Consider the following 18557-nt stretch of genomic DNA (forward strand, 5'->3'; position numbering starts at 1 on the left):
CACTTTTAAAGTGACATGGATAGAATGATGTTAACGTATCTAACTACAAGCAGTAAGAAATCCATTATTTCTGTTAGTGAAAATACCTTAGAATCATTCCCATGTTCACATGTAAGTATTTCTTACCGAGGTGCAGATATGGTAATGCAAGTCCATTCATATTGTTATCTTTTCATTCCAGTATTACATGAGAGAACAAACATTTGCATTGATGTGTGAAATCAAAACTTGCCTTTATGAAACACATGCACATAATATACAGTGTTCCAGAGCTCTCGTTTTAGTTGGGGATTTTTCAGAACCAAAATCTGTGTGCTTAACAGTGTCCTGTGAAACAGATTGTGCACATGCTTAGATTATGGGCAGCTGACTGCAGTTTCATCAATAAAAGCAGGACTTGCTATTTTATTTGGTCAAATGTAAACGAAAACCATAGGGTTTTGAAAAGTACAGTGATTTTTTTTTTTTTTAAAGCAAGTGAAGGCTTGGGTTTTTTTCTTTTTTTTTTTTTTTTTTAAATACTTTGGACTGGATTTCAACTATGCAGTAGACAATACCTGATTCACTTCCATATTGTAAACTGTAAACTAGACTAACAAGAGTATGACCTGTTTGTCAGATATTAAAAAGCCTACACAAATGGCTACTTTATTGTAATATAAATCACGCTGGTTCATGCATGTGGCAATAATTAACTTCTGTTGATGTTAGAAAAGAAGTCATATCATTGCTGAAAAACTGGTTTCAGTATGCTTTGACTTAGCTAACAGAAGTTAGGTGCCATTAGATGGTAGAAATTTAACTAATTTGAACAGCAGAAGTGTAAGGACTACAAATTTTAAGGGCTTGGAGCAGCTTTGTTATTAAACAAGACATTCAAGTTGTGTTCTGTCGTCATCGCCCCCCTCCCTTTTGTTTTAAATGGAATATTTTGCATATAGCAACTAATGACATAATCAGAAATTGCATCTTTTAAACTTAAGAGTGTGGTCCAGAATGATTGATTTTCAACTTCCCTGTTGCTTGCTTTCCTGGTTAGTTTTTATAGGCCATCAAGAAGCAGTCAGGGAGCAGGTAGCAGGAGTGTGTAGATCGCAAACTGAAAGCAAGTGTGCTAAGTTTTATAACAAATGTGTATCTTGACCATCTTTCTTTCTAAAGAAAAAGTAGTTTGTTAATAAATCTATTCCAGAGTGGATTATTAATAAATGGCTTTAATGTTTTTTGTCTGAGATACTCAGATATTATTTGATACTTAGCAGTTTCTAAATACTGCCCTTAGAATTTCTGTTGATACTCCTATTAGGTGTGCTTTGCACTCCATTAGTAGGAGAGTTAAATTGGTGCTAAATAGTGGTGGATGTTTCATTCTTTAGCTCAACGATCCAGCCTTTTAGGAAATGAAAAGGGAATGATACTCTGTTAAGACACACTTGATATATATTTGGACTTTGGCTAGCTTGTGGCCTCTTGCCCCATCATGCCCTGCAGTAGTCCCTTCCACTCAGGTTTTGGTGCCCTTTCTTTCACTGACTTCATTCACTGAGCAGAAAACTTTCTTTCTACAGTTTCCTAAGTTGCCTTGTCACCTTCGTCTTAGCAGAAGTCTGAGTCAAAACTGTGTTCTTTACCTGAACCTGAAAACCAGATCAGAATAAAGTACTTGCAAGCTTAGTTTTGCCCAGAATGTGTAGGGAAGCAGAAGGAAATAACCTGAAACACAAAGCTATAGTTACTTTCAATAGGTAGCCATGAATAAAGTCTTCAGGCTTGCAGTAATTCTTGCTGCTGTTTACCATCACTGTCAGAGGTCATGCCACTGCTATTGTACTAGAATGATGCTAGGATAATGCATTTAATATATATGAATGGTTTGAAGTAAGAAATTTATGACTACCACTAGTTCCTTATTTCTAGAGTCTTTATTTTCTGCGTGTGTAATTCACTCTGGCCAAGATTTACGTCATCACTTCAGCAAGACGTGGCTCATAGGAAAGGAGAAAGAGGAGTACAGAAAAAAACACTGGCACTCCTAGCAGCAATGTGCATCACTCCTACCTAATTCTTGATTTTCTTTTAACTAGTAGGAGGTTACACTGTTAGCTAACTTTGAGCTTCCAACTTCCAGTGATGTCTTGTAGTCTGTTTTGGGCTGCAGTGCTGTCAGTATTTTTTGTTCATTAATATCATGGAACTGTGTTTTCCAGTAGTACAGAGAAATGTCTGTGTGCAGTTTCTGTTTCTTTGAACTAGTTATCATAATTCTTTCTGCCATAAGAATATTTGTATTTTAGAATGTTTTGGTGACTTGTTTAAATTGATTTTATGTCAGAATGTGCTGGGAGCACATGCAGAGTCATAAGTTTGACCAGAAGAGTAGAATATTGCTACGGTTCTTGACGTAAAGTATTCTAAAATTCTGAGGTCTTTTAAATTTCATTGGAGTAAGATGCATGAGGATTAAATACAGTCTACCCAATGTGTTCTTTAAAAAGATAACTTCTTTTGTTCTGCTATTTCTTAGTTGTACTGTTTTGACAGTTAAAGCACAATGTCCCTGAGAGGGGAGGAGGCGGCCTTCTTCAAAGTGCGCCTTAAGGAAATTGATGCATGGAAAGTACAAAATGGCTTTTCTTGTCCTGCTGTTATATCGTGTTACATCATGTTATGAGAGAACATCGACACACGTGAGCTTAGTAACTGTGTGATAAACTGTGAGTACAGTGAAACGTTGACTGTTACAGGTTAAACTTCAGTTCTTTTTGTTGTTCTTCCTCAGAATAATAAAAATGTTGTAAGTTGACAGAATGGAGCTACAGACAAGAAAGTTGTGTCTTTGTTTAGGCGTGGGTAAAGTTGAATGGAGATGATTGTTGGTTTTCAGGGAAAAACAAAGGAGCTAATTTTAATACAAGAAAAATCAACCCTTCTCCCTATCTCCTCACATTTTGGGTAAGGAAGAACTCGGCAATGTAAATACATGCAGTAAGCCATCAAAGGCAGAACTGAAGAACTTGCTACTAAGCTTATAATAAAGCAATTACCAAGTCCAACTAAATGTAAATCACTTGTACCTGCCTTTTTTCCTTAACCAGGCATTACAGAGCCATGGTATAAGTGACCCTATTGGCATAAACTAAAACAGTACTTATTTTCTCTTTGAGAGAAGGAAAATGCTTTCTTCTTACTGGGAATATAGTTGTGGCATAACTGTCAGTGCTCCTGTAGTGTGTATGACTCGTTCATCTGACTGCTGTCTTGTGTCTGGTTGGTGGCTTTCTCAGTGCCTGTATTCTTGCATGCTACCAGGGAGCAACGTGACTTCTCTGTTACAGAATTTGTGTGGTAGTCTCAGTTGGAGGGTCTGTTTGCCTTTAAGCTTCATGGAAGTGAACTTTCTGTAGTGGGTTGTTTAGGAAGCTCTGTGGAACAGACTTCACACACCAATGTGTGGGGTTTTTTTAATTTTTTCTTCAGGTAACATGTCTTACACCTGTACTTATCATGTGACACGATAAATCAGCTAGGTATGCCTGTCATATGGCTCACGCCATGTGTTTTGACAGTGAGGGATAAACAACCAAAGATTAGTACTGTTGTTTTTCTGTGAAGTGATGTAGGCTTTTATATTTGCACGTTGACCAATTTGAAGCCTTTTATTGTTCAAGTGTAATATGTTACTTTAAAGTCACTGTTTGATAAAATATGTTCGTTAGTTTAATTTCTTTGTGGCTGTAATGCTACCTTTTAATAATCACACTCCATTTCTGGAAATATGAAAAATAAAGGGTAATAAGTAAACATAGTATGATTTTGAAAATCAGGAAGATTTTTCCCTTTGTTCTTTGCCATGATAAGATACAGTTTACCAACTTAAGTGCCTTTTGTTGGTAAGGCAGTAAACTTCAGAAACTAAACAAGTAACTTAATAAATAAACCTGTAATAACAAACCCCATTTTGGTTGTTTCGAAAAGTAATGCTGCCTTCACTATACATCTAGGAAACATACTGTGTGATCCATTATCTTGTAATTTTCACTGTGGTTAATGAGAGCATTGTTCTAATCTAAATTTAGTAGAGTGATACAAACCTATAAAGTTTATTACAAGGGTTTTAATTGAAATCAAGTATTTTGCTAAGCACTGTTAAATGAGAATGGAATATTTGAACCACAGATGGGATATTTTGTTATCACAGCTCCTTCATATCTTGATACATTTTCCTAACATATTGCTGCTAGTTATCTTAATAGTACTAGGTATTTGTTAATCACATCTCCCAGTACAAGGCTGTGTAACTCAGATTTGAGTATGTGCTGCTTCTGTAGTAGCATAAAAGCAGCATACTACATAATTGTCAAGGACAGAATTGAAGCGTATGCATTGTGAAATACAGGTGAGGGAATGTGATATTGCTAAGGACTATGTGATATGAAAAATAAATGTTACTCTGATCAGCTTTGTATGACAGATGCCAGTGCAGGAGCCTGTGATTGTTATCTTGGAAGAAGAAGCAAGAGCTGTGAACTGTAGGTATTTGGCCTACTGAAGGGGGTGTGTTTGTGTTTGAACGTTGTATTATGCTGACTTGGTTTGTGGATAGATGGAGACTGTTAGTTCCGTGTGCAAAACATTCTAGTGCCTAAAGTGTACACATTTGTGTTTGAAGAAGATAGTGTTACCTTGGGCAAGAGTGAATTCAAATTCCAATAGACGGTTGTTCCCTAACAAATATTTGTAGGTAAAAGCTATCTCCATTTCTATAATAGTCTTATTGTTAAATCTATTATTGTTTTTTTCTGACGTGCCTATGAATATATGTATTGATAAATAGTATGATCTTAGCATTGTGCAAGATTGTTTTTCTGGAAGTGGTTTTGTTCTTGGGTTCTGGTAGTCCTCTGCTGAGTAAGCTTTCAGATGCATTACACAGGCCTCCCCCCTAATTTCCATTTGTGACTTCTGTTTTATGAAACTGTTATGTCCTACTAGCTTCAGGTGATGTAATTTCTTATGTATTTAATATCAAAAAATAATTTTTTACATGTATCACGAGAACATTTACAAATAACTGTAAAAAGTACTTGTGTTTGTCTCAAAAATACTACTTTTGCATTAGGTCTGAATTAATTCTTCAGTGTCACAATATGGGTGGTCCTTTTCTCCCACGGTATCTCAGGCTCTAAATGGCAGGTGATTGGTAAGGTGGATTTACAGTAGTATCAGGAAAGAAAATCCTTCCCTGTGGGGCTGGTGAGATATTGGGAGAGGCTGCCCAGAGCAGCTGTGGGTGCCCCATCCCTGGCAGTGCTCCAGGCCAGGCTGGATGGGGAGCAGCCTGGGCGGGAAGCGGGGGGGTTGTCCCTGCCTGGGGCAGGGAGTTGGAACGACAGACCATTCTGTGATTCTATGAATGATTCAATGAGATACTTGCTAGTGTGTCAGAAAACCATGTATGTAAGAATTTATTTCCATGTCTGGTTAATTTTTAGGAGTAGGAGATAAAATATATTTGCCAGTTGGATTAATTGGTTTTGCTAACAGGCAGGGCAGTGTTTTTGTCATTGATGTGAAAATATAGAGAGACAAGATCTGATGCAAAGGATGTTTATATGTAGCTATACTGGATAACTGGTTAATTTCAATTTCATTTGGTTAAAGTGCTTTATCTTGCCAGCTCATGATTACTTTTATGAGAGGAGACAGGCTGTTTCTGTTTGTCACATCAGAGGGAGCCCAGCTTTCAGAGTTTAAAGATCAAACTACTTTCTTTTAAGGACCCGGGAATAAGTTTACATGGAAAGAAGTAGCTTCTTACAGTTTTCAGAATAGGGCTTGGTATTTGCTTTGTGTACCCAATATAATTTAATTGGGAATCAAACCTGTATTTCACACCTCCTCATAGCGTATTGTTTAAATGAGATTTCAGTGCTGGAGAATTAATAAAAGTAACTTACTGCCCTTTTAAATATGATGTCTCAGTTTTGTGCTGGCTGTGATAGTAAACTCATGCCTAATAAAGGTTCCTGTGTCAGTGGTGAGAATTTGCAGAATTAATCAAGAATCCCAGAGTGGTCGAGGTTGGAAGGGACCTCTGGAGATTGCACAAGGATTGCATCCAGATGGGTTTTGAATGTCTCTGCAGAAGGAGACTCCACAGCCTCTCTGGGCAGCCTGTTCCAGTGCTCTGTCACCCTCAAAGTGAAGAAGTTCTTCCTCATATTCAGGAATTTCCTGTGTTGGAGTTTGTGGCCTTTCCTCCTTGTCCTATCGATGGGCACCACTGAAAAGAGCCTGGCCCTGTCCTCTTGGCACTCACCATTAAGATACTTGTAGACATTGATAAGCTGCCCTCTCAACCGTCTCTTCTCCAGGCTGAACAGCCCCAGCTCTCTCAGCCTTTCCTTGTAAGGGAGATGGTCCAGTCCCCTTATCTTCATAGCCCTCCAGTCCCCTTATCATCTTCATAGCTCTCCGCTGGACACTCTGCAGTAGTTCCCAGTCTCTCCTGAACTGGGGAGTCCAGTTAAAAGAACTTTAAACTATTTGTGTTAACAATTCTAATAACTATAATAATACTACTAATTCAGAGAATTACTACTTCATTCCTGTACAAAGAATTGTCACTTCATTCCTGTATGATTTTTTTCCCCCTTCTCATTTGCATTGTGTTTATGTTTTTCAGTTAGTTAAATTAATTTTTTCATTTTTTAAAAAAAAAGCAAACACCTTTCAATCTTTCTCATAGGTTTGATTTTTTATTTTCTTCCCTTGACTGGCTCTTTCAGCCTTGTTTTTCTCTCTTTTCCTCAGCTAGGTTTGTGTCTGTGTGACTTTTTGCTTTTTTAATATGGTACATGTTTCCCAGAGTCACGCAGAATGCAGTGAAGTTTTGTTTGTGACTGGGATTTCTGGCTCTATGCAAAACAATTCCTGTGTCTTTTTGGCAGACAGGAGCAGCTACATGAATGCTGAAGTCATGTCTTGCTGCTCCTTTGTTTGCTGGAGCTTACAATATCGTAGAACAAGTATGCGATCTCTAGGTAGTGGTCAGTTTTTAAACAGAGGATGAAGATATTAAGTCCCTTCTAATGCAGTAATGCTCAGACTTTTGCTTGTTCAGTGCAAAATAGACGTTAAAAGATGAAATGACACTTCTTTTGCTAGGAGAAGAACTTAGTTCTTTTCACGTTGGGGTTTTTTGTTTGGTTTTTTTTTTCTTCATATTCTATTGATGATGATGGCAGGAAGAGGAACAGTATTGTGATTTTACTGACTGTTCCTTACTTTGGTTTATACTGGCATGGTAGAGTTGTTAATCAGCATGTCCCCAGTTGTTAGAGAATGGCCCTGACATCATTCTTGTTTATCAAATGTATGGAAGTGACATACCAGGGAGGTTATATAGAAAGGCTGACACTTTTTAGTTGTAAGTGTGCTTGCTGATCCCTGTAAGTGCTGAGTCAGAGAAAAAAAATCTATCATGTGTGTAGAATGTGGGAGTCGATGAAAATTAATTGATGCAAAAACCTTTCAGCACTTTTAGACAAGCTTTGCCAAAAGATATTTTTTTTGTAAGTCTTGAATCTTGATCAAAAGACCTAATCATGATGTAGACCTTCTTGTCATTGCTAACATCATTGCTTTCATCCATCGTAACAGTGAAAGGTCCTGATGTGGAAAGGTTCATGGCCTAATACTGTGTGATGTGCTGACAGAGCTTTGACAATCCACACAGCTTTTGTTTCTTCCAAAGGGATTTTTTTTTCTTAGTAGCTGAGTCTAGGAATCTCACCTTGTCAAGCTGTGTGAAATGGTCAGCAACGTGAATAAACCCCCCATACTTCAGCATTCTGAACTTTTTTGCATTTTAGCTTGGATTCCTCTTCAGTGAGAGGATAATGGTGCTACAAACTGGCATGTTTCACAGACACATTTTACCTCAAAAAAGCAAAAAGGACTTAGAAGTTGAATTATTTTTCAATACTACTGAACTAAATAAAGCCTCAGACTTTAGATCAGTAGTTAAGCTTTTTGTGGCCTGCTGCACTGAAATAGGAAGAAGCACAAAGGAAGATCCTCTTCGTTCTTCACACAGTGTATACAGAGATTTTTCAGCATTTGGAAGTCAGATGCTGTATAATTATTCTAGTATGAGAATTAGTAATATTTTTAAAATAGTTGAAAATGGGTAAACAAGCAAACAAATTAATGAAGATTTAATGGGAAGGTTAACAAATCAGAGAATAAGGACTGTGTCCAGAAGATGTCTACTTGATCATAATCAGACAGTCTTGTGCCAGGGAGGTTTAGATTGGATATTAGAAAAAATTTCTTCACTGAAAGGGTTGTCAAGCACTCGAACAGGCTGTCCAGGGATGTGGTTGAGTCACCGTCCCTGGAGGTATTTAGACCTGTACATGTGGTGCTGAGGGTCATGATTTAGTGGTGAGCTTGGCAGTGTTAGGTTTACAGTTGGACTTAACAATCTTAAAGGTCTTTTCTGACCTGAATGATTATATGATTCTCTGTAAGTTGATCCCTGTACCCAGAGAATTGAATATGAGAGAATTCTCCAGATGCATAGATCAGATTACTTAAGTAAAAGAATATAGAGGAACTGTGGGCTAGAAGCCTTAGTTTTGCGTTTTAAGGCCAGTTCATAGTTCCTGCGTGCCGTGTTCTAGTGGCTAACTCTTGAATTTCCTCTGCAACAGAAAAGCATGGTCTGCCCAGTGCTTTGATCAAAGGGTCTGCGTGGCTTCTGCTTTCATAAAGGAGTGCTAGCATACTCACAATAAAAATGTGGCTTCCAGAGTTTAAAACAATTGTCATAAAAATAGATAACTCCCATTTTCTGCTGCTCAAAAGATGATTTCTTGGTACAGTGAAATGGAATTAATGTTTCTTACCTTCATTATCTTTTTACAAAGTTAAGATGTGGGTAAAGGCCTTAGTTTCCTGCCACTTCCAGGACTGTGTTTAATGTAGGTGAAGAGTGGAAGAGACCCAGTGAAACTTGATAATATTGAAGATAAATTATTGTGTGGTTTTTCTTACACCGCCACCCCCCAATTGCATTGTTCCTGTTTAGAAGGCACAGCAAGAGCTGTAAAGACCTTAGCCAACAAAACATTTCTGCCTGGCAGCAAGTGAGCATGTGACTGCTGTATCTCTCTGTTGGCGGGTACTTGAATACTTTACTGAGGTAAATGTGGCATCTCTGGATGGGAGGCCTTCTGTGCAGTGGTTCTAATGATTCTCTTAAATCTTTGTTGCATTTGGAATGTCCTGATAAGGCCTCATCTGGAATACAGTGTTTGTCTTTTTTGTTCCAGAAGGATTATTCATGTTCAAGAAACTTGAAACTAAAATATGTGAAAAGATACACTAGGATCCCAAGGGTAATTTGGAGACTTACAGAAGGATTTGAAAGAACTAAAGACTGGTTTAGTTAAAATTAAAATATGAGAGCTTGCCTGTTCCTCCTGCCCCTCCTTGGGCCACAAACTCCATGAAAAAAGTGTTAAGAGAACAAAAATTGTATGATTCAACAAACGGGGTTAAGCTGATAGATAACAATTTTAGGCTGAAAACCTGAGGAACATAAAGGTGGGGGAAGGAAGCTAAATTTTAAGATGGCATCTGATCCGTTATGACGAGGGTTGTATCATGTGGGATAGGAAGGAAGTATATTCGATCCAGGAAGTCTTCTCCAGTCATGTGCTCTTTTAGTATTAGTACACTGGTTTATGGGAGGGGGCGAGAGAAGAATTGCAAGCAGGCAAAACCTGAATACATGAATCTTTTAAACAAATTAAACCCAGAATCCAAACTCTTAAGGGGAAGTATCTGATTTCTAGTACTTAAATATTCCTCATACCAACTGATGCCCAGTCTTTGCTAGCACTACTGTGCACATTGCTGAAATACTGAACTCTTATTGAATTATTAGTAGTTTCCAAATCATAATGGATAGTTTTGCTTTGGTAGATGAAAAATTTTCTGAAACTACATGATATATTTGTATAAAGCTTATATTCTCAACTCTACTGTCATAGTGGAGATTTTTTTTAGTTGAGTTTTTGTTCTTAATCCCTATTAGTTCATCAAAAGAGATAAAAACCTTTAAAAAATATTTCTAAAAATATGTGAATTTTTTAAAATCGGCTCACTTTCCTAAAGTTGTCTATTTTAGAGCCATGAATTCTCCTTTCTTTTGCTTTTGACTGTTTTGGTAGAAGAGTTTGCCAAGAAGCAGGTTGTCATGTGTTAGTCTTTAATAGGCGCTAATGACTTCTTTGCTAAGACTTTGAAAAGTGTCTGTAATGGCATGGCTCATCTTGCACAGAGAAACTTGCTTCATTTTAAAAACAATATTTATGTAAGCTTTAGAGAAAAAGTGCCCCCATTTCATCAAGTATCCTTTCTGTCCTTTCAAGAATAGTAGTTGTAAATGTTAACAAAGTATGAAAAAGTTTGACAGTTGTCTTATCTCACTTTTTCAGTCTTTTATAGTGCCTTAACTTTGTTAGCCTTCCCATCACAGTAAACTTCCAGGGCCGACAAGCCCTGAATACTGATGAAAACCTGGAAGAATGTAGCTTAAAATTCATGTTCCTTCAACCTTTTTTTGCAATATAATTGGAAAGGGCACTAAGTCGAATTCAACAAGACAGGCATATCTTCTGTAAGATGCTTGCATGGGAGAAAGAAGAAGACTGCAGTCAAGAGCGAGCCTCTCAGCTCTATGAAAATGGTGCAGTTTTTACTGCATTTGCAGCGATTTCAGATTCTAAGTTTTGAGTTAATTGAGAAGTTGCCAGTGCCAGAATGTAAACCAGTTATACTAGTCTTGTTTTAAAAAAAACACCTCGCAAAGTGATAACAGTAACAAAGGTGGGAACTCACCCCACCCTGTCTTCCCACTTAGGTCAAACCTCAGTTAGCTCCATTTATATGCTAATATCAAGGACAGGAAACTTCCTTTTTCTTTACTTTGTACACAATAAGGAAATAATGCTGGAAAAGAGATAAGGTTACAGTAACATTGCATAGTTATCAAAGAAACTTGAAAATAAAAAATAACATAACATTTCCTGTCCACATTAACTGTCCCATTCTTGCAATGAGATGCAGTTATCACACCTGTGTGTCTGTGTAGCACAGTGCAGCCAATGAGACACCGCCTGTGCTGAGTTGATACTGGGAAATATAAAAGAAAGTTCAGAATCTCCTTTTGCAGGCACTCCACATGTTCTGTTCTTTCAAATATTCACCTTCTGCCTATCTGCATTGAGTGTGGAATGTCGGCTGCTTCTGGCCTTTTATTTTCAAATTGCATTAGAATTTTGTTTGTGTTTAAGGATACCTTGTTTCATGCTTTGCAATAATCAATTCTAAAAATAAATCTAAAAAATAAGCCACCATAAAATGCTTTTCTCTTGGGCTTTGTTAGTGGAATAACTGTGGGTACTGAAAGGCAAAAGAAACTAGTTGCAAGAATGTACGTTACTGTGCAATTAAATAGTAAATCCTGAAATTTCCATGTTTGTGTGTATGTGCAGTTGTGACAAGGAAAAGAATATTTAGTCTGAAACAATATTCTGTGGTACTTTCTATTTTTTTTTTTTTAATTGGACAGAGAAGTTGGTATTTGTGTTAACTCCCTTAAGTTAATCCCAAATCATATCTTTACTGTTGAGTTTTAGCTTAGCTTTCTGCTTAGTATAGTATTTGTGTACCTAAGGCACCTGTTTATCCTGTACTGCAGGAAGATGCTGGAGCCAGTACCAGTCTGTGTGCTTTTGATCGGGGAGAAGAAAACGACTGCAATACACAAGGAATGTATTATTTATAAAAGTAGATGCTTCATTTGTTTTTAATTGCAAAATTATAACGTTTCGGTCTTGGTATATACATATCTAGAGCAAATAGTACAGTTTTTGAAACTTCACAATCACTAGTTTTAAGTTACGTTTTCCCAAGTTTTGCCCTAAAAATAATAGTTGTGTCTTTTTGTAGGTAATGGTTTATGTTGAGTTTTCATTTCTTTTACAGTTTGTTTTTAAAAACCTTCAGTTAACATAGAAGTTTGGGTTCTTCCTTGAACTTGCTTCTAAAAAAGTTTTTATATGTTAATTGTTCTTTATAGTGCAAACCTCTACATGGTCAGCTAATGCAAATACAATTCTGAGTAAAGCAACCATAAGGATGGACTCCAGAGGAAGTAACAATCAGAATCACATTTGCCACAGTAGATGTGCCTTTTAGTTATAAGTTGGTACATACCAATGGTTGAGTTGGACTGGTCAGTAAGTTGTAAAGTGATGGTAGAAATGTGCAGTAGACAGATAGAATCTAGTGAGGTAATTAAACCCCACAGCTGTGAAAAGGATGTGCCATAGTTTCCATCTGAGTACTTCCTTTATTTGGGCCATCAAGTACATTCTGGTTGCAATGATAAAAATTCTTGCTTTTTCTAATAGTTTAAACCAATTGGGAGTCTGTACTGCTTCCATTTAATTGGTACGATTTTCTATTGTGCCTTCTTTGGTCTTGTGCTGAGATGTTGTGGTGAGGAGCAGTCCCATTGCTTTAGCTGCATCCTGCCCCTCTTTCATGTTGGATTGTACGCTTGCTTGGCTGAGTGAAGAGTGAGGTGAACTGATGTGTTGGAGGGTGTCTGTGTGTGTGTGAAATAGACTACAAGTCACTTTACCGCGGTACCTCTCAGTCTCCGTTAAAACTGGCTGTTCAAGAGCAGTGTTACTGAACTCCTGAGCATGTGACCAGCACGTTCAGACTGATGTTGGTAGTGTCTGAATAGAGCGTTTGTTTAGAAGGAGTTGCAACCAGAAGCAATGGGATGAGGAAGAAAAAAGGAATATGTTAAATGGAAGTACTGTCTGTTCAAATTTATAAATGGTTAAGGGAATTTTTTTTGAAGATGGAGATTCTGGTTCCTGAAAACTTGTAGAAAGCTTTGGGGAGCTAGCGTGTTTGCAATGGAAGCAGCTCACAGAACCCTGAACCAGCTTTGGACTGGCTAAATTTAAGTGTTGCTGACAGTGTAGAGGCAGTAGCATGCAGCTGCTCACAGGCTGAAGGAAAAATAAGTAAATACTTGACAATTAGCTGCACTGTGTTTTGTGTGCATTGTTTAGCTTAGCTTAAAGTTGGCAGAAAACGAGTTCGACAGACATAGTGGGGGTTGTAGTGAGGATATATCCATTTACAGGAGAGTCTTTTGCCTCCCAGAACCCATCAAGTGGTGTGGTAGATCTGTTTCACTTTTACCCTTGATTTTATCAGGTAGATGTCTTGCTACAATTAAATTTTATACAAAACCAGCCTGACCACTGGGTGTATGATAGCCCAGTTTATGCTTACAGGGCACAGGCTGTGAGGGTTTCACAGTGCCCTGCACTATGTGTGTTTCTTACATTGTCTCACTTGTGATATTAAAGCCCTCTAACTTTTCTCCACCTCTTCCTCATGTGTTCGTGTGTAATATGCAAGTGTCCAATTAGGTCTTGGAATGTTAACCAAAAAATTATCATACTACTGAGTGCTACTTCCCTTTAGAAAGAAATGCACAGCTGTGTTTACCTGGGAGGGTAGAGAGTAATTTCTTTCAAGCAAAGCAGGTTGATAATTTCCAATTTTCCAGAATAAAGTGTGAAATAATTTGATTGCACCACTGATAATCATCTTTTGACTCTCTTGGGAGCACCAAATACAAGCTGCTGGAAAGAGGGGAAAATAAGAATTCTGCTTGTGTAACCTTCAAATTACTTAAAGTCAAGCTAATTCAATGTGTGAGATATGTGCGTTGTCCAGGTGATAGCAGATGTCAAGTCCCCTGTGTTTAAAATAATGATTAAAGTTACAAAAGTATCTCCTATGCATCTGCTGTAAGGTGAGAGAAGGAGCAGTAGTTTTGTTGACATGTTACAGGGAGGTGAAATTCAGTTATTGAAATAGACAGTGTGTGGCTGAGATTTGGCAAGGTAATGAAGGGAGATCAATTCAGAAGTCCTACAGAAACAGAATGGGAGCAAAATGAATAAATGACACTTAGTGACTCAACTTTAAGCCATTCGTTCTGCTTTCATGATGGTGTGTTTAAGGAAATACTGTAACCATTGTGGAATGGAATGTATATTTAAAATAAAGAAGAGTTACTTCTACTAATGGATGCACCTTGTATAACATTAATTTTAATCTTGTGATAGACGTGCAAAACATACCTGCAGCCTACATTACACCTAATTCCTGGGACTGAGGTTTTGACTGGTGCCTATTGTGGGTTTTTTAAATAAAAAAAATCACAGAGTTATTTTAAGAATAAAGTGAGTAATTGGGAAGGTTAGCTATGTCTGTATAGAAGTGCCATTTTTTAAGAAAAACTCATGAGGCAGATTCCAATCCATTCCAGCATGTGAGCTTGTAATATTTCTTTGATGCTGAGGAAGGTGGAGTCTGGGGGGAGGGATGTCATCAACATGTAAGTTTCTTCCCACTTTCAAAGGGAAAATTGCTATACCTAGTTTAGAGGCCTTGGACCATTTCTTTACTGACTGTGGCAAGTACTACTAATGTATTGAGATAGCTTTCTACAGCAAGCAAATAAAACTCTGAACAATGAAGCCATTAGTCTTTGCAAAGAGAATAAACAACCTCAGTAATACAAGACCATGCATAAATATGCTTTTCTTTATTGGTGAAGAATGGACAATGGTCTTTGATTAACGTGGTGATTTGTTTATTATAAATATATATAGTATATGGAGAAGGAACCAGGGCAGTGTATGATGCACGTTGTCATGTTGCATTGTATTTGCATTTGTTTGTTTACTTGAGCAAGAAATGGGATGTAAGATTTGTCCTCCTGTAAATATATTACACTTGTCTATTTTTGTTCTTAAATACTGAGTTTATTTGATGAAGTTTACAGCAGTTGCATCAAGATGCACTTTTTTCCCTGCATTGAAGAGTCTTAGATACACAGGACGTTGGTCAGTCAGTTGTGTGTAATACAGAGTTGTCCAACTGAAGTTAGTTTTGGCTCATCAAAAGATAGTAGGTAAGTCTGTGTGTACACATTTAGACCTTCACTAAAATACTGACTGCGCAGTTGACACTGTCTGGGAGGAAGAACATTTGACCACTGCATTAGGTTAATTTGACACTAGTACTGGTTTTATTGTCTGTAGTTTTGAATGTAGTACTAAAATTTTCCTTCTGAATACAGGCTTTTTTAGTGTAATGAAAGTATGTGATACTCATATATTCATGCTGGATGATTTGCATACCATATGATATTTTAATGGACAACTGTGCTCCTGGATTTCTGTTAATTCCTTAATCCCTTTATTGAAACACTTACCTTGTTCGGGTTCCACAGCACCTGCTGGTGGTGTTGCACATTTGCATGCCTTCCTATCCTGGTTTTTCATCCTCGCATCTCCCAGGCGTTTCCTGACACTTGTGCTTATCTGTCTCAAACTCTGATTTCATATTCCATTCCCCTTTCCAAGGTTAGATTCCACAGCCCTCCTATCCCTACCCCTTCCCTGAGGTGCAATCAACTTCATGGCTCAACTGCCTGTGGAAAGGTATTCTACATACACAGGCATTGAAGGTAGGAATGAACATAGAACATGACCTCTAATAACATGGGTATCAAGAGTATAGAAGACTGAAAGCTTACACAGGCAGCAGTCTTGAGGTTTTGTATGAGTTTTGAAGGTGGACTGAAATGGTTATTGCATCATTTCAGATTAAAGGCTGACTTTAGTAGGTCTTTAGTCAAAGAAAGCTAAGAAAATGCAAATGTACTTTGTTGAAACTCATTTTACATTACTATCTTAAGTAGTTCATGTGGTATGAAGCTGTGAGATAACTCGAGACAGTATGAAGTTACTTTGCTTCTGCATGTGGTTAATGTTGAATTTTTTTTGCTCTGGAAATAGTTCTTAACATACGCAGACCATGAAGTATTGGAGCCATAGTAAAGCATGTTTTTGAAGCTGTCACCTGTTTTTACTTGCAGTCATGCAGTCTTTTGCATTACAATTTCTGAAGTACCTGTTCCAGTTTCTTGTGGAAGCTGCTTTGTTTACAATTTTTTGGATTTCTAGTTAAGTTGTAGAGGGTTTTCCAAGAAGTGATGCTTTCCATGTACTAAGATAGAGAAGAGATGAAAAAAATCCCCTTTCTCTCTCTTTCCCCACGGCTTGGCTTACATACTTGCATCCAGTCAGAGCAAAGTATAAAGAAGTCAGCGGCTGGTAAAGGAGATTTGTTGAAGCAACAGATTGTCAGAGGGCATCAGGCTGAATCTACTACTCAAGATTTCTTCCCAAGTCTTGTCTTCCCTTTTGGTAGTGTTGTTACCATGGGGAAACAAGTCAGCTGTATTCCAGTGTGGTTGGATCCTTAGAGGTTTGGGAAACAACTTCTTCTCAATGGACAGTATTCAGGGCTGTGACAGTGCAGTATGCTCTGCCTGCTGGTAAGGTAGTTGATTATCACTGCTTGCAGATGGCACACTGGAACCTTAATAGATGTTTTCACTATTCTCAACTGTATTGAAGCTCTAACATTTGTCTCAAGGTTCAGGTTTTGGTGGGCTATTCAATGCCTTCAGGACTGATACCAACCCCAAAACTTAGCGGTGCCACAGGTATAGATGTAGTCAGAAGTAGAACATAACGTGCAAAATTATAACAGGTAGCAAGTACTTGAGCTTCATTTGATACAGGAAATGCCATGTTTCCAGCTTAGAAGAAGAAATACAACTTCATTTTCTGCTTTCCGAAGGGTGGTTCCGGGTTCTAGCCAACCAGCAGGATATTTGAGAGTGTAGCAAAATACATGCTTTATTAAGCTTTTCCTCTCCAAAAAAAAAAAAAAAAAAAAAAAAAAAGCAGCTTTGCTCTCACTTTTTAAATGGTGTAGGTACTGTGTCATGTCTCCTTCCATTGCTTCTGTTTGTTTCTGGTCTAGTAGGTTGGGGAGTTCTTTGGTGGTGGTAAAGCATGGCAGTAGGGTAGAGAAGGAAAACAGTAATGTTTTGATTTCTCCTTGGGAGAACAAGTGTGATTCCTTTCCTCTGTAGGTTGATGATGTTGCCACTGACTGTTCTGAGGAGTGATTTGTTTCTGGCTGCCCTTTGACAGGGGAGAATACCTATTTTTTCCTGGCAGGCCTGGGAGTAGAGTTTGACAGTAGTGGCCATAATAAATAAAAAACTTGGTGATGTTAATGCCCACACATTTTCAGGTTGTAATTTAAAACTAAATTTAAAAAACTATGGCTGTTGTTGATGTAACTACCTACCTACATTGAAATTGTTACGTAGCTTACCTAACTCTGTAAAAAAAGTTCTTGCTTATGTAGATGGCTGAAGTTTTGGTTATGTAAACTTATTAGCATGTTTTCTTGACTGAGCTACTGTGAGATAGTGGGAGCTTTATGCTCCCATCAGTGTGATGCTGTAGAAAAATTCTGGAGCAAAAATGTCCATTCCCCCCCCCCCCCCCCCATTTTCTTTGTAAAAAGTGTTCAGTAAAGATAAAATCCCCAAACAAACCAACAACACCCCCACCCCACCCCCAAATGCCATTTTACTCTGGCAGTTTTTGATAGGCAATTATTCATATTTGATAGACAGTTTTAACTGAGCAATGTAGCTGTAGAGAGCATTGTACAAGCTTAATATAACAAGTATATGTTTAGTGCTGCAGAAAATACATTTAAAAAATAAAACTGTAAAATCTCACTGAGTATTTACTAGTCTCCAATGAAAAAAAATAATTAGAAACCCCTAATAATACCAGATTTCTGTTACTATAGCAAGTAACATTTTCCTGAAGTGGTTGTATTCCAAACGTAGCATCTGTTGTGCTGTTTTCTATTTCCTATACAGTGTGAAGCAAGAAAGCAATCCAAACAAATGTTTGAAAATTAATTTTAGTTTTCAATTTTCAGTGAAATATGTGTGGATTTTGTACTGACATAGACATTCTTTGAATTTTCAAAGCATGAGGAGAAGTTGAAATCCCCATGCTAGAGAGTGTTAGTAATGGAATGGAACTCTGGCTCCACAGAAACAGAATAGAAGATTCTCATTGATTTCTGGGAGGCCAGAATTCTTTTTGAGTTTTAAGAGGAAGATTCCTTTGACTTACTGGGTACAACAAAGGGGAAAGCATTGTATCATTCACAGTTTAGTAAGGGTAAAATGGGTATGTGTATTTAAACAGCTGGTTGCAAACAAAGAAAGTGTGATTACATAGCATTATGCTTAAACTATTGTTGTTTTTAATAGCTTCATGTCTGGCTGTGGGAAGCAAAGTATTTTCAGTATACTGAAAATACCTTACGTGTTTTTTTTAAGAATTTTTACTGTTCTGTTCTATGCGTCTGTCCTTGTTAAAGTTGCTTGATGAAAGGATGACTCAGCTGATAATTAATTGTTTTCTGTTTACAGGTTGCGAAACAGCAATGTCACAGAACTGACCAGGTTCATCACAGTAAGTAAGCCATAG

General features: G+C 37.6%; 1 protein-coding gene across 19 annotated transcripts in view; it reads left to right on the forward strand.

Moving 5' to 3' along the window:
- BAZ2B (bromodomain adjacent to zinc finger domain 2B) overlaps positions 1-18557 on the forward strand; it is a 156313-nt gene that overhangs the window by 20768 nt on the left and 116988 nt on the right. For 14 of the 19 annotated variants that reach the window (XM_037396322.1, XM_037396306.1, XM_037396304.1 and 11 more), the window contains exon 2: positions 18501-18546. The gene's annotated coding sequence lies outside the window, so the exon portion shown is untranslated. Of the gene's footprint in view, positions 1-18499; positions 18547-18557 lie in introns of all 19 variants that reach the window. The other 5 variants (XM_037396315.1, XM_037396320.1, XM_037396324.1 and 2 more) reach the window with 2 other exon arrangements.

The sequence above is a fragment of the Falco rusticolus genome, chromosome 8, assembly GCF_015220075.1.
Source record: "Falco rusticolus isolate bFalRus1 chromosome 8, bFalRus1.pri, whole genome shotgun sequence".
In the NCBI taxonomy this organism is placed as follows: domain Eukaryota; kingdom Metazoa; phylum Chordata; class Aves; order Falconiformes; family Falconidae; genus Falco; species Falco rusticolus.